The 23300-nt window shown below is 45.8% G+C and overlaps 1 long non-coding RNA gene across 1 annotated transcript in view; it reads left to right on the top strand.

Annotated features, from left to right (window-relative positions):
• The window catches only part of LOC146821028 (uncharacterized), a 123896-nt gene that overhangs the window by 402 nt on the left and 100194 nt on the right, over nt 1-23300 (top strand). The window lies entirely within an intron of this gene.

The following is a 23300-nucleotide window of genomic DNA, read 5'->3' as shown; positions in this document are numbered from 1 at the left end:
GGACTCTTGTATACGTTTTTTTCTTGCCATAGAAGCTGATTGGGTACACTTTTTAATCTAATAAGGATCCTTCTAACCAGTGGAAGCTCCCTAAACGGTGGAACCTAAACCGGTCGAAATCCCAAGTAAGGCAACTCTAGTAGATCTTTAAAGTTATTGTATTGTAGCTTTTTCAGCTCGCGTTTTGAACTACCTAAATGCAAATTTAAGAGTAATAGGAGTATAGCTAGTGATACTTTTTTAGTGTCATTCTTTGAAATAGAAATGTATTCCCCTCAGATTTCTTTAGAAACCATCGTGTCACATACTGGTCCAGTAGCAGGGGGTAAGTCTTTTATATAGAACTGAGATCGTGGAACCTAGGACTGCACGCGCTTTTTGCCCTTAATATATAAACCTTTACTCCAAAAGGTTTAGCTCTCTATTGTGCATATAAATTAATTCGTTTTTAATCAAAATTAGGAGAACGATCATGAGGAGGCCGGCGCTATTCTGTTTCATCATGCCCTTAGTCCTATAAACCTATACTCGTATGGTCTATTTGGAATCCTTCTATGCTGTGTATTTACTAGGGTCATTTCTTCCATCTGTCCCTTAGTTCTTATACTGGTATTAATTTGTTCACCTCTTAGTTCAGCTAGTGACAATTATAGCGATTCACGGTTCTCTTTATTTCCCATTAGTGTGTTTTATTTATGTTTTATCTCTTTCTTGTAGCAACAGAAAGCTCATTATACTAGCTATCCTAGTCTGGATGTTTTTTCAGAAACTCATTACGTCGAAAGTAGGTGATTCTAATTTCAATAAGCGCACTATTTGGTGATTGGTATCTTTACTATTATTATCTTTTTTGATACACCCTATCTTTTAATCCATTGGTTCTATATATTTTTCTTTCACCGGGCAACTTGACCCCTTCTGGTGTGTATTTTCTTCTTACATCTTCTTAAAGAAAGTCCCTGCAGTTTCTGGGTCGCTCTTCTATTATCTCTTCTGATCTGTACTCCTGTTCTCCATTATTCCAGCTTTAACCATTATAAACTAAGAGTACATTTACCTATCCATGTTTTTTGCCCACAGACTTATGGTTATAAACTTTGAAACACTGTCAACTTCTACACCATTTGACGTATGTCAAGGATATGTGCGTAGTTTGTGCTGTCGCCTGAAAGACCTACCTTATACGCCCTGAGGAAGGAGCCTATACACTGTTTAGCTCCGAAACGCGCGTTGGCGCTTGTCTTGGCGGTCATAGTTTGTTGCACTTTTTATGATGAATTGTCTTTTTTTTTAAAAACTGCATTGTCTTATATGTATCTTTTATGTACCCTTGTTAGTTTTGTATGATGCTTTGATGTTTTCCATTGTTGTTTCTCATTTACATTTCTGTTGATATGGTGTGTTTTGTTGTTGACATAATGATTTTGTCTAAATGTTGTAATTCACTTCTAATTTAAAATGGATAAATAATAGTCTTTCTGAAAAAATGAAAAAAATGTAATAAATGACTTAGTCATATATTTTTGTACACCTAGTCTGTGGGTAATACTTTATTCATATGGACTCATGGCCTTAAATTCAAGTATATAGGTGTAGGAAATCCTTGTTGTTATTGATTATATTTTCCCTGACACTTTCTACACACATTTCTTAGTTCAGGGTCCCTCTGTTGTAGCCCATAGATTTCCCCGGCACGTTGCCGTGAGGGTTCTTCTCGTTGCTTGTTTGGCTGGAATCTAATTCTTCTACCTTTGCTATTTTCACTATCTATCTATATATGTGTTTGTATTCTTTTTTTTATTTCTCTCTAGGACGCTTTTGGTCATTCAGAGTGAGTATTTTTCTCATTATCCATAGGGAATCATTTTGGCTTCTCTGTAGATCTGCTTGCATCCATCGGGCTGTTGTTTTCTTATAATACTCCTTCAGCCTACTCTTCTCCCTCTTTAATTTTAGGTTGCCATTGTGAGAAGTAGGCCTGGCATATGCTGTTCCTAGTTATAGGGACACCTTGCACCAGTCCAATTCGACTCCTATTGATGATAGGTTTAAGACAACCTTTAAAGAAAGCTATCCTAGTGGTAGCTGTGGAGAGCAGCCTTCAGGCTAAGTCTTGAAGGAGTGTTAAGCTTATTGTTTTACCATAATAACCTCTTGAATAACCAAATGAAAGAGTAGCCCACACAGGTATATATATAAAATATATGTATTTATTCTAGACAGAATCCCAAAGTCACTTTATGTGGCTAGTGGCAAAGTTACACTTCAAACAAGCATTTATAAACACAATAAATAGCACAGAAATCAATGGGCCCCAGGGGGGGACCAAACCATATACTAAAATAGTGGTATAAGAACCACGACAATTCTACAAGCAATGCCTAGGGCATTCAGGATCGCTGGCCCCTTCAGAATCCACCCACAGTTAAGAGGAAGGGGACCCACGGGAGGCGTGTGCAGTGCGAGAAGTTGCTATCAGGATCGCAATGTTAGCCTATGGAGAATGTCGCGGTTGAATAATTAAGGTTTAAGGACACTTCTAACAACAGTACAAAGTTAAGGCTTGAGACTTAAGGCTTTGGAGAGCCCACCACCACGGAAGTACCGAAGTACCACTGTTACCTGCCCCAGGGAAGCCGGGTGCATAGGTCGATTCTGGTGTCGGGTCGCGGGCTGATTTTCTATGGAAAAGTAGTCCAAACTGCTGCTAGCTGAAAGCGTTGTTGAAGTCGTGAAGATTAAAGTTGAAGAGAAGATAAAGATGAACCTTGAGAAAGGGAGATCTTTGATCAGAGCTCCAAGGGCGTGGTCACTGCCCCTCAAGAATGCGAAATAGGGGGGGAGGAGCCAAGATGGCGACCGGGACGGCAGCGTAGACTCCCGGCTCCGTGAACCTCCGCATCCCGCACGGATATCCTGCCTGAGATCCTCAACCTGTGCTACGTGGTCGTGTTTCTGAAGGAGAGGGGCTCCCGACTGTGTGACTCCGAGGTTTCTAGCAGTGCTATCGCCGGAGAAAACTGCATCTGAACCTTGCGGCCTGTGCGGCCCTGGAGCCGGGACATCGAGTGGACGCCGTGGCCGGGTGGCAGTGCGACAACAGCGGCTGGTGGTGACTGGGTGGAGTCGGCCCACCGGAGCGGTGCCAAACTCGGCCCACATTTCGGCGTGGTCACTTCTACTCCCCAGTGTAGCTGACCGAGTGCATGACCGGGGGTGCAAATCTTAGATCCTCCGGTGACTGCCCCTGCCTTGCTGGTGAGCTGCCCGGCCGCCGTCCGTATCCTGCCCCGATCATTGCGGGCCGCCCCCGGATTTCTACGGGAGCTGGTCCGCGGTGGGGACGACTGTTGCCCGTGACCACGGATAGTTTTTTGCCTGCCCCCGGAACCCGGTCACCCGCGACGTGGACATCGCGACGCTTGTCCCGGGGTCCCGGCCCCGGTGAGGGTCGGGCATACTTGGCGGCCATCTTGGGTCGATGAAGCCTACCATCCTGTCCGCTGGGCCGCAGCGGGCCTGTGAGCGTACGATTTTTGGGAGTGTGGCGGCGAGATCACAGAGAGCTGAGCTGGGGTACGGCGACCTCCTCGAGGCTCTTGGTACTCTTCACTCCTCCTTGGTTCATGGTTTCGTGATCTTGGGGAGTAAGCTCGATGGTGTGGCGTCGGAGTTGGGGCAGTGGCGGCCCGCCTGTCCGCACGAACACAGAGTCTACCCACACTGCGCGCAGGAGGACGCTGTGGCGGCCACCCCTGAGGTTAGTACACGACTGGACGCCCCGGCCAGTATGCTACAGTGTGTTCGACCTTCTGAGGGCCTGATCTGTCCCGGAGGCGTCGGACCTGAGTGGGATGTGGTGGCCTCATCCCGTGCATGCCCTCCTGCGACCCAGAGACAACTCCAGCAACTAATGTCTGCTTTGGCTGCTTCTGCCTTCCTGAACCTTGCGTGCAGAGCAGATCCTAGGGCAGCACTGGGAAGCCTGTTTCCTCAAGCGGCGGACTGTGTTGATGCTCAGAGACTTCCACCCCACCTGTGTGCGTCGCTTCTCTGTTGTTGTTGGACATTCCTCTGCCTAGGAACATTGGGTATGGTGCTGGGTCGAGGGGTTGGCATGGGCAGAATTCCAAAGAGTGGTCAGGGATGAGGCTGGCCCCTCGGGGGTGGTCGCCTAGTGGACGGGCGGGCTTGGGGTGGTGTGCTCTCCTGACATGGCTACTGGCACAATAGGTGCATAATGCTCCCCATCGTGGTTTGAGAAGATTGTTTTTGTGCTGTTCCTTGTTCACTTTAGGGGAACCTTACCGTGCGGGAGGGAGAAGCCGGGGGTCTGTTATGAAGGCCCTCCTCCAGTTTATAAATACTTTCTCCACCCCCCCGTCTGGTGGGGGTCCTTTCCTACTTCTTTTTCCCTATTCTCCTACATTTCGGGTCTGGTTCCAGGGCGACAGGCACACTGCTGGGGGGAGGGGCCGTACTCATCTGCAGAGGTGCAGGGTGGGGGGTTGGGGGAGGGGATTCTGTATTCTTTCATTCCTTTTTTCCATGGCCTCCTTTTTCTTCTCTGATTCTTTTTGTTTCCTTTTCTGGGATCAGCGTGATACACCTCCTTTTGCTATGCCTCGTTGCCGTTCCATGTGTTCACAACTTCCGGGGTGCTCTTGGGGAGTTCTGGCGGGTGACTGCGGGCGCAACTGTATACTATGTGTTTCCCCATCCTGATGTTCTTGTGTTTGCGCCATTGACCGAATAGATTGCTGTAAATCGCTAACGTTCATTACTCCGCCTATCCGTGATCGTTGTTTTTAAAATTGCTTGTCACCTGATCCTTCTGCCTTGTTTCATCATAAAATGAAAACCTCTTTCTCCTGGTGCCCTACTTACGCTGGTCACAGTATTAGCAGGATGATTTTGCTCCCCGAAGTGCTGCCTGTGTTTATACTTGTTGTTATTGCTCCGATTGCTTAGCGGCCGGCCCTGGGGGGTTGTAGGCCCATACTTGTTCTCATTGAACTGTCAATAAAGGTTTTCAAAAAAAAAAAAAAAAAAAAAAAAAAAAGAATGCGAAATACCTTCCGTGGGGGATCACAGGCACCAACTCGACAGTTACTGAAATGAGGAACAAAGAAGTGAGATGACGCCGTGGAATTTATTTTGGAGTGGCACATTTTATTTAATTAACTCAGCATGCTAAAAGAGGATTCACGTTATACAGGCTAAACCTTCAGCAAAAGCCTGGCTTCCCTCTGCCAGGGAAAGCATTTAAATATCATAAGCACATACCTTTCAGCGATATACTGACTAAAGATAGATGATAAGATGAATCGGTTGGAGATTCCTTAATGATTAATGATATGGCGTATTTAAACCCTTAGCAGGTTTAGATGCTCATGCAATGCATTCTTTTTGCAGATAATCGTTTGAAATAAAGCTATGTCTGTGAATAAAGATCTAGGTAGCTAAAACATTTCAGAGTGGCTACGTTTGCTACGGCTAAGACCTTGAAAATACGTTTTGAGACACTTAAATGGAAGCAGAAGCTATCCTAGGGAAGCATAGTGCCCAGAGGCAACCTCAATTTAAGACAAATAATCCTCTAAAACTTAGTTGCTAAAAGCTGAAATGCAAGGGAATGGGTGTGGATCAAAAATACAGAGCTAAGAAGGATATCTTTAAGAGATAAAGGAAAATCCCCAAATGGGGGATGTACCACCTGAAATAGGCTGTAAGGTCCCAAATCAGATAGGCAGCCGGCTGGAGAACAGGCCTGTGGACAGCACAGAAAAGTTCTACCTTCTAACTGTCGTGTTGGATCTTAAATATCTTGATATGGGGAACCAGGGGTGGACCTGACGTATTTTCTGACGCATTTGCCAACAGGTGGCTTGACCACATGTGTTCCAGGATACAGGAAAGGGTCAACCGCATGTGTTCTAAGACCGTGGGTGGGGTAAGGTGGCCAGGTGGCACAACGGTTGGTAGGTCATGCCTGACCGCAACGTATAAACAAAGAAAATGTTGTGATCACGTACATTTCTTACAGAATGCATGTGACCAACGCCCACAAGGCAGGTGCAGTTTTCATCAGACATTGTGGTTTATCTTTGAGCAAGCTAACTTCCAAAAATAGGACTTCAGCGATGAAAAACAATGTGTCAACTGGTACCAGCTGGTTATCTGCCTACGTGTGGGTGTGCAGTGGCCTTGTAACAGTGGAAAGTTACTGTGTTTTCTCTACTGGCTTGGGCTGTCTCGTGTTTTCTGGTGCAACTGAAATGTAAGCTCTGGCAATCCTGGGCCTAGTAGCTTCTGAAGGTTACATATTGATGTCGCGGGGTGGTGGGCTTTGGGCCTTGGGCCTCCCATTTGGGCTTATGTCTGTTGGGTTTACAGGTTCTATGGGCTTCTATGTGTATGCACTATGCTCAGTGGACATAGGGCCATCAGCACTTCATCTTGCCAGGGTAGGTTAGGGGATGGCATTTAAGTTTATTAAATGGTGGCTCGAGACCCTCCATCAACCTGAAAGCAGAGGGGACAGAGTCTGGGTCACAGCACAGTGACCAGGGAGCTCACAGGAAGGAACTCGTGGATGTCGGGTGCTTCAGGTGTGGAAGGTACAGCTGGGCTCTGCAGTCACGGGCTCCGGGAGGCTTCAAGGAAGGCCAGCTTCTGGAGGGCGACTGTCCCACGTTGGCTGAGGGTCGCTGCGGTGTTAGTGTCCCGATTGGATCCACTAAGCATTGGCAACCGCAACCCACACAAGATGAACAAAGCAGTTGCTGGTGCAGACCCACGAGGTCTGAGGGTGCTCTCCTTTGCAGGGAGCGTAGAGCAGGCCTGGAGCAACCAGGGGAACTCTTGGAAAAGAAGATTGTCCTCCGTCAGGGCCCACAAGTCGAGAGACAAGGGACCGCGGAAGGCAGCAAAATGGAGTGTGTAAAAGGGCTCCCACGGGCCACCGGAGCGGGCCAGGGAGCTGAGAGTCGGCACAAATGCTGCTTGATGGTTGGCTCAGAAATGGGCCAAAGCACAACTTCCCCACTGGTCGGGGTCGTGTGCTGGACAAGAGGTGGCCGGTGTCTCGGGGTATGCGGGGATCTCGACACCCATGTGGTCCAGGGTGCTCAGACTTGCTGGGCACGCTCACAGGACGCTGGGATGCACTGGAGACCCACCTCAAGGTTGCTGGAAGGCGTCGAAGGTCGTGAGAGCAACGAAGTTCCAACCGGGTATCTTGTAGTCTTTTAGGTGCCTGCCAAGCAGGGGGATAACTCCTTTATCCCAAGGAAGATTTCTTCAGTCAACTGGGCAGCAGCTCGTCGAAGGTCAGTTCTGTGAAGTCCTGTACGAATCTAAGGCTCTAGGGCAAAGTTATTCCCATATATCCCCAAGATTAGGGGATGGTCCAAAATAGAGCCTACCAATCAGAGTAGAGGCGGGAAAGGGTGGCTACACCCACTCCCCTTTGTGTGTTTCCCGCCTGGGCGAGGGGCAGGATGCCCCTGAACCGGTTCCAGGCGGTGTATGCAGAATTGGGGCTCTGCAGCTGCCTACGTGCAACTCTGAAAGGACATTTGGTGCACCCACCCTGTTCCAATCCACATATCCTGTCTGGGGAGGTGCTGGCACCTCCCTGCCACAGGAGCCCTATTGTCCAGATGGCGAAGCTGGGGTTTTCCCCAGCAACAGCCAGCCAGAGTCGTGTAGGTGGCGAACAGTAGCCATTTTGTGGTACATGTGCACTTTTAAATTGGTGTCCAAATTCTACCGCTTTTCCCATATCACCGTCCTAGCAAGGGGGAATCGTGCCCCCATGCCCATGGCTGGACTGGGGGTATGATTCCTTCATGTTTGACACCAAACACGATATGGTTCTGTGTAGCCATTCCTAAGTTACAGCGATGACGCAATAACTTATAATGCGGTTAAGAGTATATGGTATGGCTACACTACAAACAACCCAGTAACGATTTTACGAAGGTTGCAGAGAGGTCCTACTCACGTAGGGGTCCCCCCTCACACATACCTCAGCACCCAGCCCTGTAGGATTACCAGGGCCTGCCATAGGGGTGACCTATGAGAGTATATGTGTTGTATGGTATGGGACATAGGGTACCTACATCCCTGTAAGGGGTGCTAGCACCACCTTACCCAGGCTACAGTAGTGGCCTGGCGGTGTCAGTTTGGGTGGCTGTCCCAGGGTGGCACAATAAGTGCTGCAGCCCTGGTAGGCCTACTGGGGGACCCATGCCCTGGGTACCTAGGGTACCATCTACAAGGGACTGGTAGGGCATGCCCAGCATCCAATTATGCTTGTACCTAGAGTACTCACAACAGTTTTAGGGAGAAAGCAGATAGGCTGGGGTCCTGGATAGCAGGATCCCAGCCAGACTAGTCAAAAACCACTTAAATACCAGGCAAAAAGTTGGGGGCAACCATTAGTCAGATTCCACTCTCCTACATAACCCCCCACAAACGAAAGGAGATAAGGCAAACCTTGTCCAGATAAGCCTTTATTTCCTGAGTGGCCATATAAGGAAGAACCTGTACTAACATGGTTGCTCCCTGTGTCATGGTCCACTTGGGAAATCCTACCCCAAGGGGTTCTAGAGTTTCTCCAAAGTCTAGGGAAATTACCTGTATTGGTTTTTGGGTCAGAGGTGGGCTGGTGGGGTGTCTGAGTCTGGAAGTGAGACCCTACTTGGGTTGGTCTCAACCTCCTCAGATCACTGGCCACTATGGAAGCCTTTCTGCCCATGACTGTGTCATATCTGGCCCTAAGGGTCAACCTCTGGCTGCCTACAGCTGGGGGTTGGATCCCTTTGGCTGGAATAGTGGAGGGCACTGGAAGGTTTGGGGCAGCTAGGCCCCAGGTTTCCCTGTGCTCAACAACATCCATTTGAGGGGTGCCTATACCTAGGGGTAAGGGGGATCCCTCAGTTTGTAGAGGAATATTCACCTGGCTGAAACTACTCTGCTGGGTGTCCCTAATCTGTTGATGAGGGGGTTCCTCTGGGCAGGGGCCCAATAAGGGTCCACTGACCTCCCTGACCTCTGCAGCCCTGGGCTGACTGAGGCAGGGTAGAGAGGGGCAGGATACCTACTCCAGACTGGGTACCACCTTGGAAGGATCCCCTGCCATCAGAGAGGTGGGCAGGTCAGGCCTGTCCACTTCTGGGGCAGTTACTTCACAAGGGGCAGGATCAGTTCCCTGAGAAACTTGACCCTTACCTGTAGTCTGGTGGGGGGAGGACTGTTCCCCTTCCCCTATGCTCTCTGTTTGGGTAGAGTGATCCATAGTTTCAGGCTTCACTCTTTCTATTTTCTCCTGGGGCGGAGGTGAGGCCCTCAGGGTCTCATCCACTTTCTCAGGGATTCCTACCATTTTCAAATGGGCCTTGTGGTCAACCTCAGCCCAGGCTGAGATTTCTAGATCATTCCCCAGTAGACAATCTACAGGCAAGTTTGGGGACACTGCCACTCTCTTGGGGCCAGTGACCCCTCCCCAGCTGAGATTTATCACTGCCATGGGATGATCTGTCCTGATTCCATCTATGTTGGTCACCTGGTAGCTAAACCCAGGTAAAAGCTGATCTAGGGGCACTAGCCTCTTGGTCACCATGGTGACACTGGCCCCTGTGTCCTTATAGGCCACAGCCTTCTGACCATTGATTATTGGTTCTTGTCTGTACCTGCCCAAAATACTGGGGCTCATGGTAAAGTTGGCAAACCCCATGCCACCATCACAGACCATAGTTGCTTGAGTAGGGGACCTGGATAGGCCAGAGTCCCCCTGAGTTCCCCAAGAAATCCCAACTAAGTTTTTGGGTGCACTCCCACCACCTGGGGGATTACTACTAGTAGTAACAGGAGGTGTTGGAGCTGGTTTTGGAGGAACATTCTCTTTATTGCCATTCTTTGGACAGCTGGAGTCAGTTTTCCAGTGGCCAGGTTCCTTACACACATGGCAATAGGGTTTCTTGTTATTAGAGGAAGTATTTTGGGACCCACCCCCAGCACTGGGTTTTTGGGGCCCTTCAGAGGACTTTTCTTGTTTATCATCCCCACCTTTCTCTTTGGGCTTAGTGGAATCCTTCTTCTGGTCACCAACTTGGTTCTTAGGCCTAATCCTGGTTCTGACCCATTTGTCTGCCTTCTTTCCCAATTCTTGGGGAGAGGTCAGATCAGAGTCCACCAGGTGCTGGTGTAAAAGTTGGTTCTGACAATTATTAAGAATCTGCTCCCTCATAATGAGATTATACAATCCTTGATAATCATTAACTTTACTGCCATTTAACCAACCTTCCAGTGCCTTGGTTGCACAATCCACAAAGTCTACCCAATCTTGATTCTGTGCTTTCTGGGTGTCTCTGAACTTAAGTCTGTATTGATCAGTGGTTAAGCCAAACCCATCTATTAAAGCAGCTTTCAAGATATAATAATCATCAGCATCCTCTTCTCTTACAGAGAGGAGCTTGTCTCTACCTTTATCTGAAAAGGAGAGCCACAGGATTGCTGCCCACTGCTCTACAGGGGCCATCTGTACTCTACAGGCCCTTTCAAGAGCAGTTATCCATTTGTGGATATCATCCCCATTCTGATAGGGGGGCACAATCTTGTGGAGGTTCCTATTGTCAGGGACTTTCTCTCTAACTCTAGGGGTTTCATTACTGCCACCAGGGATCTCTAGACCCCACTTTCTTGAAGCTTTCTGAAGCTCCAGGGTTTCCCTGTCCAATGCTAACTGTTCTCTTTTAAGCTCAAGCTTAGCCTGCTCAAATTTGATCAGTCTGCATTTCCTCTCATGAGAGGATTCTCTTCTCTGAGAAGAGGCAGAGGACCCTTTGGATCTCCTAGAATGGTTGGATCCCACTGAGGGGGATCTGTTCCTTCTTGGATCCACCACACTCCTTTTAAGGGTGGAGGGAGTGCCTCTTGAGCCATCACCTCCATGCTGTGAGTGGTTTGTTTCTTCCAGGTCAGGATTTTCATCCTCTTCCTGTTCCTCATCAGAGTCCACTCTGGGAGTGTCCTCTTCTGAAGGATGCCCACCCACTCTGTCTGTCCCTCTGGACCCTATGGATTCCATAAAGTCTGCTATGAGCAGGATTTCCCTGAGACGTTGTGTGTTGGCACCTTTGATTGTCTTCAGTTTTCTAAGGGTGCACATTTCCCTGAGCTCTGCAAAGGAGAAATTATCATACTTATCTACTGGGACCCTCTGGGGTCCTTCCATAGCCTTAGTGGCACCTGCACCTGAAGACATGTTTAGTGTAGTGATGTATCTACCTACACTAAGTGTGGCCTACTGAACCCTCTCTTGAGTTGTAGTCAAGGTGTGCTAAACCCTCTACACACAACTCCAAGTTCAGTAGAACTTATTGTATTCTAGCTTGAATTTATATGTACCTTTGGTACCTTGTGGCTTTCACTTTAGAAATTCAATTTGTTATCTGGTAAAACAATGGCAAGCTTGAATCCAACCGCTGCACACCAATGTGAGAAGTTGGCCTGGCATATGCTGTTCCTAGTTATAGGGACACCTTGCACCAGTCCAATTCGACTCCTATTGATGATAGGTTTAAGACAACCTTTAAAGAAAGCTATCCTAGTGGTAGCTGTGGAGAGCAGCCTTCAGGCTAAGTCTTGAAGGAGTGTTAAGCTTATTGTTTTACCATAATAACCTCTTGAATAACCAAATGAAAGAGTAGCCCACACAGGTATATATATAAAATATATGTATTTATTCTAGACAGAATCCCACAGTCACTTTATGTGGCTAGTGGCAAAGTTACACTTCAAACAAGCATTTATAAACACAATAAATAGCACAGAAATCAATGGGCCCCAGGGGGGGACCAAACCATATACTAAAATAGTGGTATAAGAACCACGACAATTCTACAAGCAATGCCTAGGGCATTCAGGATCGCTGGCCCCTTCAGAATCCACCCACAGTTAAGAGGAAGGGGACCCACGGGAGGCGTGTGCAGTGCGAGAAGTTGCTATCAGGATCGCAATGTTAGCCTATGGAGTATGTCGCGGTTGAATAATTAAGGTTTAAGGACACTTCTAACAACAGTACAAAGTTAAGGCTTTGGAGAGCCCACCACCACGGAAGTACCGAAGTACCACTGTTACCTGCCCCAGGGAAGCCGGGTGCATAGGTCGATTCTGGTGTCGGGTCGCGGGCTGATTTTCTATGGAAAAGTAGTCCAAACTGCTGCTAGCTGAAAGCGTCGTTGAAGTCGTGAAGATTAAAGTTGAAGAGAAGATAAAGATGAACCTGAAAGCAGAGGGGACAGAGTCTGGGTCACAGCACAGTGACCAGGGAGCTCACAGGAAGGAACTCGTGGATGTCGGGTGCTTCAGGTGTGGAAGGTACAGCTGGGCTCTGCAGTCACGGGCTCCGGGAGGCTTCAAGGAAGGCCAGCTTCTGGAGGGTGACTGTCCCACGTCGGCTGAGGGTCGCTTCGGTGTTAGTGTCCCGATTGGATCCACTAAGCATTGGCAACCGCAACCCACGCAAGATGAACAAAGCAGTTGCTGGTGCAGACCCACGAGGTCTGAGGGTGCTCTCCTTTGCAGGGAGCGTAGAGCAGGCCTGGAGCAACCAGGGGAACTCTTGGAAAAGAAGATTGTCCTCCGTCAGGGCCCACAAGTCGAGAGACAAGGGACCGCGGAAGGCAGCAAAATGGAGTGCGTAAAAGGGCTCCCACGGGCCACCGGAGCGGGCCAGGGAGCTGAGAGTCGGCACAAATGCTGCTTGATGGTTGGCTTAGAAATGGGTCAAAGCACAACTTCCCCACTGGTCGGGGTCGTGTGCTGGACAAGAGGTGGCCGGTGTCTCGGGGTATGCGGGGATCTCGACACCCACGTGGTCCAGGGTGCTCAGACTTGCTGGGCACGCTCACAGGACGCTGGGATGCACTGGAGACCCACCTCGAGGTTGCTGGAAGGCGTCGAAGGTCGTGAGAGCAACGAAGTTCCAACCGGGTATCTTGTAGTCTTTTAGGTGCCTGCCAAGCAGGGGGATAACTCCTTTATCCCAAGGGAGATTTCTTCAGTCAGCTGGGCAGCAGCTCGTCGAAGGTCAGTTCTGTGAAGTCCTGTACGAATCTAAGGCTCTAGGGCAAAGTTATTCCCATATATCCCCAAGATTAGGGGATGGTCCAAAATAGAGCCTACCAATCAGAACAGAGGCGGGAAAGGGTGGCTACACCCACTCCCCTTTGTGTGTTTCCCGCCTGGGCGAGGGGCAGGATGCCCCTGAACCGGTTCCAGGCGGTGTATGCAGAATTGGGGCTCTGCAGCTGCCTACGTGCAACTCTGAAAGGACATTTGGTGCACCCACCCTGTTCCAATCCACATATCCTGTCTGGGGAGGTGCTGGCACCTCCCTGCCACAGGAGCCCTATTGTCCAGATGGCGAGGCTGGGGTTTTCCCCAGCAACAGCCAGCCAGAGTCGTGTAGGTGGCGAACAGTAGCCATTTTGTGGTACATGTGCACTTTTAAATTGGTGTCCAAATTCTACCGCTTTTCCCATATCACCCTCCTAGCAAGGGGGAATCGTGCCCCCATGCCCATGGCTGGACTGGGGGTATGATTCCTTCATGTTTGACACCAAACACGATATGGTTATGTGTAGCCATTCCTAAGTTACAGCGATGACGCAATAACTTATAATGCGGTTAAGAGTTTATGGTATGGCTACACTACAAACAACCCAGTAACGATTTTACGAAGGTTGCAGAGAGGTCCTACTCACGTAGGGGTCCCCCCTCACACATACCTCAGCACCCAGCCCTGTAGGATTACCAGGGCCTGCCATAGGGGTGACCTATGAGAGTATATGTGTTGTATGGTATGGGACATAGGGTACCTACATCCCTGTAAGGGGTGCTAGCACCACCTTACCCAGGCTACAGTAGTGGCCTGGCGGTGTCAGTTTGGGTGGCTGTCCCAGGGTGGCACAATAAGTGCTGCAGCCCTGGTAGGCCTACTGGGGGACCCATGCCCTGGGTACCTAGGGTACCATCTACAAGGGACTGGTAGGGCATGCCCAGCATCCAATTATGCTTGTACCTAGAGTACTCACAACAGTTTTAGGGAGAAAGCAGATAGGCTGGGGTCCTGGATAGCAGGATCCCAGCCAGACTAGTCAAAAACCACTTAAATACCAGGCAAAAAGTTGGGGGCAACCATTAGTCAGATTCCACTCTCCTACAGCCATATACTCCCTTTCTTCGTAACATGGATAAAATTAAAACCTTTGGGTTCACGGACGAAGATTTCTCTAAACTATTGGGAGGCAGCTCCATGGCCGATAAACAATTCACCATCGGAAATAAGTCCAACGATGATTGGTTTAAATTGCTTAACCTCAAGAAAAAGACTAGGAGAACTGAGTCCCATGCGGAATTCATGTTGGAGTACCTAAGAGCGGGAGTTATCCCCAATGGACTCCGAATAAGAAACATACCAGGGCTATTTGTTGAGGTTAGAAAAGTTTTAGAAAAATGGTCTCTTATAGCCAATAGATGTTCCCGAGACCTAATGATCCTTATTATCGAAACAGCTAGAGAGGTCGTGGAAACCTTACTTAAGGAAATTGCGGAATTGGAGGAAGCTTTAAAGAAGAACAACCCCATAGAAGAAGCAAAAAAGAAGCTTGAGGAAATTAATGGTGAGATGAGTTCATTCTGTGACTATTTAATAAAGAAAAAAACAGAAAAACTAAGGAAGGACATCAGATATTTCAATGAGGAAAAAGTGTATCCGTATCTGGCCTCAAACTACTATAGAAATGAACAAGACCACCCCCATCAACATGAGCGACAATATTGGTCCAATAAGCGAGTGGTTACTTTTTCAGACACTATGGGATCTGACACTGATAGTAGTCCTGGTTCCTCTGGAAACTATGGACAAAGAAGAACTAATTACCAGGGCCCTAGACGCAATGCTCATTTTTTAGGCAACAGACAAGGCCACACCAGAGGACGATACAGAACCCCAGAGAGAGGTTTTTACCAGCAATCAGAGAATCCTCCTCAATTCCTACAGACTCGAAGGAACCAATATTGGAGAGAATAGAACCTAGATATGAAAGTAACTATGTTCTGGATACTTCCAACAATTTAGCTTTAGTCCCTATTCCTTCTACTTCCAAGGAACCTACACCGAAGGGACTTGACACTCATGCTAATAGTGAATGGGCTAAACAATCTCTGACTATCCCTGTTTTCAATTTATCTAAAATCGAATTAGATACGTCCATTCTTAAATTGTTATCTCGAGGACTTTCATTTGTCCCTACCACCTATTTAGACAAATTTAAAGTTACCACTGATATCCAGTCTTTCTTTCGTAAGATGAGACTTAAAAGATTCTTTGAAGACAGACCACCTCTTATTGAAGAGAACTACACTGGGTTCCGGCCTAAATCTATCTTTACTCCTTCTTTAGATCAGATAGGGACTGAAATTGATATCTTTGAAAGAGTGGTGAGTTCAAAAATACAAAAGCTACTCACTTTTGTACCTAAACCAGAGTACAACTTAGACTACTCGGAGTATCAGGCCCTTAAATCTCTGGCAGAAAATTCTGAATTGACTATAAAGCCGGCGGATAAGGGAGGAGGGATTGTAGTTCTTGATAGCACTATGTATAAACAACAAATTCACGCTATGCTCGACATCCCTGAACACTATACTAAATTTAGGACATACCCTGAACGAAGTATTAAAACCCAGATTCTTAACATTACTCAAAAAGCTTTGGAAAGAGGGTCTATATGTGAACAAGAGTTTGACTATCTAAATACAGAGTTTCATCGAATACCCATTCTCTACGGAGTTCCTAAAATACACAAAAACTTGACTCTTCCTCCCTTTAGGCCTATTGTATCCACCATCGGATCACTGACGGAACCGCTATCCAAATATATAGATACCTTCTTACAACCTCTGGCATTTAAGTTACAGGGTCACATTAAGGACACTGGACATCTAATTAGTAAAATTGAGGGCATCCATTTTAATACTGACACGGATTTCCTTGTGTCCATGGACATAGAAGCCCTATATACTAATATTCCACTAATTGGAGCATTGGAAGCGGTTAAACATACTCTTATTGATAACAACTTCACAGGTGACCGATTGTTTTTATTGGAATGCTTGGCCATCGTCTTAAAAGAGAACTACTTTGAATTTGAAGGCGAAATTTTCAAACAAATACAAGGAGTCAGCATGGGCGCAGCCTGTGCGCCCAATGTAGCTAATATCTATATGGGACAATTTGAAACTAGGTTCATATTCAATGAGATGGCCCCATTTAGCGAGAACATCTTAAGGTGGCATCGATTTATCGATGACATCTTTTTCATCTGGAGAGGCCCTAAAGAACAGCTAGATGAATTTATCCTATGGGTTAACCTCTGCGACACTCACCTCAAGTTTAGTCCCAACATTAGTCAAAATAAAATCGAATTCCTTGATATCTGGATCGAAAATATTGATGAAAAGATTGAGGTTAGTCTCTATACCAAGCCTACAGCTAAAAACACTCTTCTTCAGTACTCAAGCTACCATCCTCGTAGTCAAAAAGACAATATCCCGTTCAGCCAATTCCTGCGTTTGCGCAGGAATTGTACGACCATACAGAATTATGATTTTCATGCTGAACAACTAAAAGATAAACTCTCTAATAGAGGATATCCACACAGACTGATAAAAAATGCTTACAAAAGAGCCAAATACTACGACAGGACAGTTCTGTTCCAGAACAAAGAGCCCAAAACTGAAGATAAACTTGTGTGTGTGACCACTCACTCTACCATCAATCATAAGATCAGACAAATTATCAACAGTGAATGGCATATTCTAAACTCGGATCACTGCAAAAAGACTCTCCCTAAGCCAATTTTTGCGTTTCGACGCAATAGAAATCTGAAGAATGCGCTGGTTAAATCCAGAGGAACTGTTAATAACTCCTTCATTCAGAAATCTATCACAGGTACCAATCCCATCATGGGCACACATAAATGTGGTTGTTGCCATGCCTGCCAATTTGCTATAGTTACTGATAAGCTTGTGTGGGACAAAAAAACTTTTTTCTTTAAAGATATGACTAATTGTCGTAGCCAACATGTAGTCTATCTCATCCTTTGCCCATGCGGCCTTGGCTACGTTGGTGAGACCAGTAGGGAATTTCGAGTTCGCTTTAGTGAACATAAGTCGGCCATCTCTAATCAGCGCCCTGGTGCCCCCCTTGTCCTACATTGGGCTGAAAAGAAACACACTGTCCCTGATCTCCGTTGGATGATTTTGGAACATATTCAATCTCCCAAGGACGGTAACATCGACGCTGTTAGACGAAAAAGAGAGGTGTTCTGGATGTTTACTCTTAAGACCTATGAAAAAGGTCTTAATGAACACCTCCCATGGGAAAATGCAATCCGATAAGCCTCTAATATGGTTGGGTTACTGTTCCTCCTGTTCTTTACACATTCCGTAGGTAACATCTTTTCATGGCTTTCATTACTCTTTGCCATGTGCGTATTTGCCCCTTATGAAATAGGTCTGGGTCATCTTTGTTTCCTAGATACTTACTCCGTTTCTACATTTCTCGTAGTAATGTGTTACATAAAGTTGTGAATTCCTATATACTGTATGGACCATTATGGGTCCTCATTCAACTATTGTAGATTTATATCTTATTCTTAATTTTAATTATATTTTATTTGTTGTTTTGCGCTTATCGTAATCATTTAGAACTAAAGACGCTATACGTGGAATCTATCCTACTCCAGTTACAATATGGCCCCTTATTTTGTGTTACTGAAACGGGCTATGGGACAGTAGTACCTTCTGTCCTTCTTCTCTTTTTTTGACTAAATCGACCGGCTATTCTGATTGGACTTCAATAGTCCTTCTTTTATCTCTCTTAAACCTTTGCTCAGCCCCTGAATCGCACTCCTTTTAAGGAAGACGCTTAGATCGGTTCCGATCTCTTCCAGTTGCATGGACACTGCCGAACCCGTCAGCCGCGATAATCTGTTTATCCAGGTAAAATTCTATTAGCTTGTCAACTTTTGCTGGATTCATTCTTTTTAGCGACATATCGGGGGCATTTCTTATTAACTTTCCGGCGTACGTATGTGTTTAATATTCTAATCTTTCTAGATACCTCGCTGATCTATCCACTTAGGATACTTATGATACGGGAATATTCTACGGGTCGGATAAACAACAGAGTTTTCATTTTTTGGTAAGTAAACCCGTGTAGCCTCACTCTGTCATATTTTTCTACTTTACGGAACGGACTCTTGTATACGTTTTTTTCTTGCCATAGAAGCTGATTGGGTACACTTTTTAATCTAATAAGGATCCTTCTAACCAGTGGAAGCTCCCTAAACGGTGGAACCTAAACCGGTCGAAATCCCAAGTAAGGCAACTCTAGTAGATCTTTAAAGTTATTGTATTGTAGCTTTTTCAGCTCGCGTTTTGAACTACCTAAATGCAAATTTAAGAGTAATAGGAGTATAGCTAGTGATACTTTTTTAGTGTCATTCTTTGAAATAGAAATGTATTCCCCTCAGATTTCTTTAGAAACCATCGTGTCACATACTGGTCCAGTAGCAGGGGGTAAGTCTTTTATATAGAACTGAGATCGTGGAACCTAGGACTGCACGCGCTTTTTGCCCTTAATATATAAACCTTTACTCCAAAAGGTTTAGCTCTCTATTGTGCATATAAATTAATTAGTTTTTAATCAAAATTAGGAGAACGATCATGAGGAGGCCGGCGCTATTCTGTTTCATCATGCCCTTAGTCCTATAAACCTATACTCGTATGGTCTATTTGGAATCCTTCTATGCTGTGTATTTACTAGGTCATTTCTTCCATCTGTCCCTTAGTTCTTATACTGGTATTAATTTGTTCACCTCTTAGTTCAGCTAGTGACAATTATAGCGATTCACGGTTCTCTTTATTTCCCATTAGTGTGTTTTATTTATGTTTTATCTCTTTCTTGTAGCAACAGAAAGCTCATTATACTAGCTATCCTAGTCTGGATGTTTTTTCAGAAACTCATTACGTCGAAAGTAGGTGATTCTAATTTCAATAAGCGCACTATTTGGTGATTGGTATCTTTACTATTATTATCTTTTTTGATAAACCCTATCTTTTCATCCATTGGTTCTATATATTTTTCTTTCACCGGGCAACTTGACCCCTTCTGGTGTGTATTTTCTTCTTACATCTTCTTAAAGAAAGTCCCTGCAGTTTCTGGGTCGCTCTTCTATTATCTCTTCTGATCTGTACTCCTGTTCTCCATTATTCCAGCTTTAACCATTATAAACTAAGAGTACATTTACCTATCCATGTTTTTTGCCCACAGACTTATGGTTATAAACTTTGAAACACTGTCAACTTCTACACCATTTGACGTATGTCAAGGATATGTGCGTAGTTTGTGCTGTCGCCTGAAAGACCTACCTTACACGCCCTGAGGAAGGAGCCTATACACTGTTTAGCTCCGAAACGCGCGTTGGCGCTTGTCTTGGCGGTCATAGTTTGTTGCACTTTTTATGATGAATTGTCTTTTTTAAAAAAAACTGCATTGTCTTATATGTATCTTTTTTGTACCCTTGTTAGTTTTGTATGATGCTTTGATGTTTTCCATTGTTGTTTCTCATTTACATTTCTGTTGATATGGTGTGTTTTGTTGTTGACATAATGATTTTGTCTAAATGTTGTAATTCACTTCTAATTTAAAATGGATAAATAATAGTCTTTCTGAAAAAATGAAAAAAATTTAATAAATGACTTAGTCATATATTTTTGTACACCTAGTCTGTGGGTAATACTTTATTCATATGGACTCATGGCCTTAAATTCAAGTATATAGGTGTAGGAAATCCTTGTTGTTATTGATAATAAGCTGCTCATGTACAGCGCTCCAATACCTTCGGGTCGAGTTCGCGCTATATAAAAGACGCAAAATAAAATTAAAAAAACACGGGTTTTTACTCCTAACAGGAGAGAGTGCAGAGATGTTCATAGACTCGCGCAGCAGAGCTATCCCTCGCATTACACGGATTGCACATAACGGGACAGCGGAGCTATCCCTCGCATTACACGGATTGCAGCGGCACGAGGGGGCGCACGTGGCAGCAGGACAATACAGCTGCAGTGCAAAGGCCAATTAGACGCTCCACCGACATTGTTTTTCAAGGCCCAAGAGTTTGGCGAATTATCGGGTTAAATAAAAATACCAACCTGATTTCACCATCACACGAAAATTCAGAAAGAATAAGAATTCAAATGGAATTTTCAGCTCAGAGGTTCCACAGAGATCCAAAAAATGATGGGACGGCAAACGGATCAAGTAGTAACCATTTGCACTTGGTCAACTGGACTAATTCATATTATTATTATAATTTTTATTATTATTGCTATTATTGTTTTTTTTTAACGGTTTGCATGATTTAATTTTGGACGTTTCTCTGTGCTGTAAAAGAACAGGTATTACCATTATCCGATTTAAATATACATAATTTATCGCCCTCAGAAAGATAAATGTCGAACAGTAGAGCTCGAGAACAACAGAACGTGAGGTGCAGCAGCTGAAAGAATTCTAATTGCTGGCAGTCGATAGTATTTTTCTTTGTTTTCCAAAAAGGGGACAGCCTCAGTACTAATGAATTGAGGTTCGGTGTTCTAGCACACGTAGCGTGACTGTGTAACACTGTTCCATTTGCAGCGCCTGTAGGGGAGGCAGAATTCAGGTGGGAAAAAAACACTTTCAGATGCGCCGGTTTCCAATTTACAAACACCGCTTATAACGTTAGAGAAATGTCCCCCGGCATATTTTAACCTTTAGCGAGTGCCTGCACATTTTACATCTACACAGTCGCGAGCTTACGAAACAGCCTAAAACTGGTTCAGAGCAGTGCAAGAGAAGTATTTCGCACGAATCACAGATGTGTGCACCAGGGATGTTAGGCTGTCAAAACACAAATGTAAGCGAAAGGAAAATATGAGGCTTTTCATTATGATCCTGTCGTTGTGCTCAGCTGGAGTGATTTATGGTCCAAATTAATTAATCTTTATAATTTTTTTCACGTGAACAATAAACAGCAAAAATACGCAATCAGAAGTGAGACCTGGTCTGCAGGATAAGGGTTCCTGTGGGGGCGGGGGGGAGGGGCGGCACTGGGAGAAATTAGGGACAGAGCGGGGAAAAAAGTCAGTTCGGGAAAACTGCTCTAAATTACTTGCCGCCCCTAGCGCCTGTAATTTGAATAAATGTAATATTTCAGTCGGGAGAGAAAATCAAAGGAAATGTGGGGTTTTGTGAGGCCAGGGGACGGAACAACAGATAATGTTTGTGCCTCCCACATGGAATTTGCTCCGGCAGAGGGCAGGACACGTCTCAGCAGCTTCCTGATGTTTCAGACCTAACCATACAAAATCCTGAGACCAATGAGTATCATGGCAAACCTAGAGAAAACCTCAACAGCTTCCTTAACTTTCCGTTCTTTTGCGAGGCAGAGAGTAACGACTACGGCAGGAGTGTTCGCTGACCAATCGCCCCCACTATGGCCACCTCAGAAACCTTTCAGATAATCTGTCAATTTTTATTAGTCATTTATTTTTTAAATGCTTAATTTTTAGTGTTAAATGCAAAGATCTAGAAACAACGGTGCCACTTCTGCTTTGGCTCCCGAGATCAATGTGTATGTGTCTATGTCTATGTGTGTGTGTGGTTCTGTATGTGTGTGCGTGTGGCTGTGTGTATGTGTATGCGGCTCTGTGTATGTATGTGTGGCTCTGTGTGTGTGTGGGAGGCTCTATGTGTGTGTGCGTATGTGTGTGCCTCTGTGTGTGTTGCTCTGTGTGGGTGGCTTTTTTTGTAGGTGGCTCTATGCGTGTGTGGCTCTGTCTGTGTGTGGGTGGCTCTGTGTGGGTGGCTCTATTTGTGTGTAGGTTGCTCTATGTGAATAGCTCTGTGTAGGTGGCTCTGTGTGGGTGGCTCTGTGTTTGTGGGTGGCTTTGTGTGTGTGGCTCTGTGTGTGGGTGCAAATGCAATAGGTCTCGCATTTGAGATAGATTAAGCTATTGACATTGTAAATAACAATGGCGTTTCTTTAAATGTTTAAAAAATATAAACATAAACAAAAAAAATTTCATGAGCAGTGACAATAGCTCTAACTTTAACAATGCCGAGACCATTGCATTGTAACACTCACTAACTCACTCTTTCACTACCTCACTCTCTATCTACCTCACTCTCTCTCACTACCTCACTCTCTATTTCAATTCCTCACTCTCTCTATCTCACTACCTCACTCTCTCTCTGCTAATGCAATAGGTATCACATATGCAAAAAAAACTAATGCCAAAAGAAATGACAATGCCATTTATTTAGGGATACAAAAATCATAAAAAAATAATGAGCAATACCAATAGCTCTACCTAGAATATTGCCGAGACCATTGCATTGTAAATGCTTGTTTATTTAAGGGCCTGGGAGATGGAGTGATTTGCCCAGAGTCACAGGATGGTGAGAGCAGATGCCGAGATTCGAACCTGATCCTCCATGTCTGCAACTCTGACCTTCAGGCCACATATGCCTATGCACACGCAAGGCATGAAAGTGTGAAGATATTGTTCTTGGGAAGGGCTCTGGTGCCAAGGTGACAATGGCCTACACCATGAGCAGTAGAACAGTGAGGCCCCTTAGTTTACTTATTACTCAACCCCTCCCCACCTCTCCATTACCTGATCAACAGAACTAGTGCCAGGCTCCCTTGAATTACTAAATTTCTCAAACCCTCCCCCAGCCCTCCATTGCCTCATGACAATGGCCTGGCAGGGGAGGGATAAAGCATAAAACACAGCTGCTTGGCAGTCCATAGGGAGGGAGCTGAGGTTAAGATGGCCCAAGTTACGACATCACCTTGCCCAAACAGCGAGGCCACATCATAAACCCACCATGCCCTGAAAAAGAAGTACTGCGTGCGAGGTGTCAAACACTGTTTCTGGGCTGCGTGGGCCCCAGGGGGGCCGAAGTGAGAATGGCTTAAGTGCCTTAGCAACACCTGGCCCCCAGGGAGGCCGATTCTCACATCACCTGCTCCCCAGCCCAACATCACGGCGATAGCTTGGCAAGGCAGGGGGTCCAGGAGAGGCCACAGATGATCGTAGCTCAAGGGGATCATATCACCCCCCTCCCCCCACCCATCGAAGCTGCTTTCCTCTCCCTGTTCAGTGCCTTCTGTGGG

Source organism: Triturus cristatus, chromosome 6 (genome assembly GCF_964204655.1).
Source record: "Triturus cristatus chromosome 6, aTriCri1.1, whole genome shotgun sequence".
In the NCBI taxonomy this organism is placed as follows: Eukaryota; Metazoa; Chordata; class Amphibia; order Caudata; family Salamandridae; genus Triturus; species Triturus cristatus.
The sequence above is the reverse complement of the archived record's forward strand: the minus strand, read 5'-3'. Positions and strand labels throughout refer to the sequence as shown.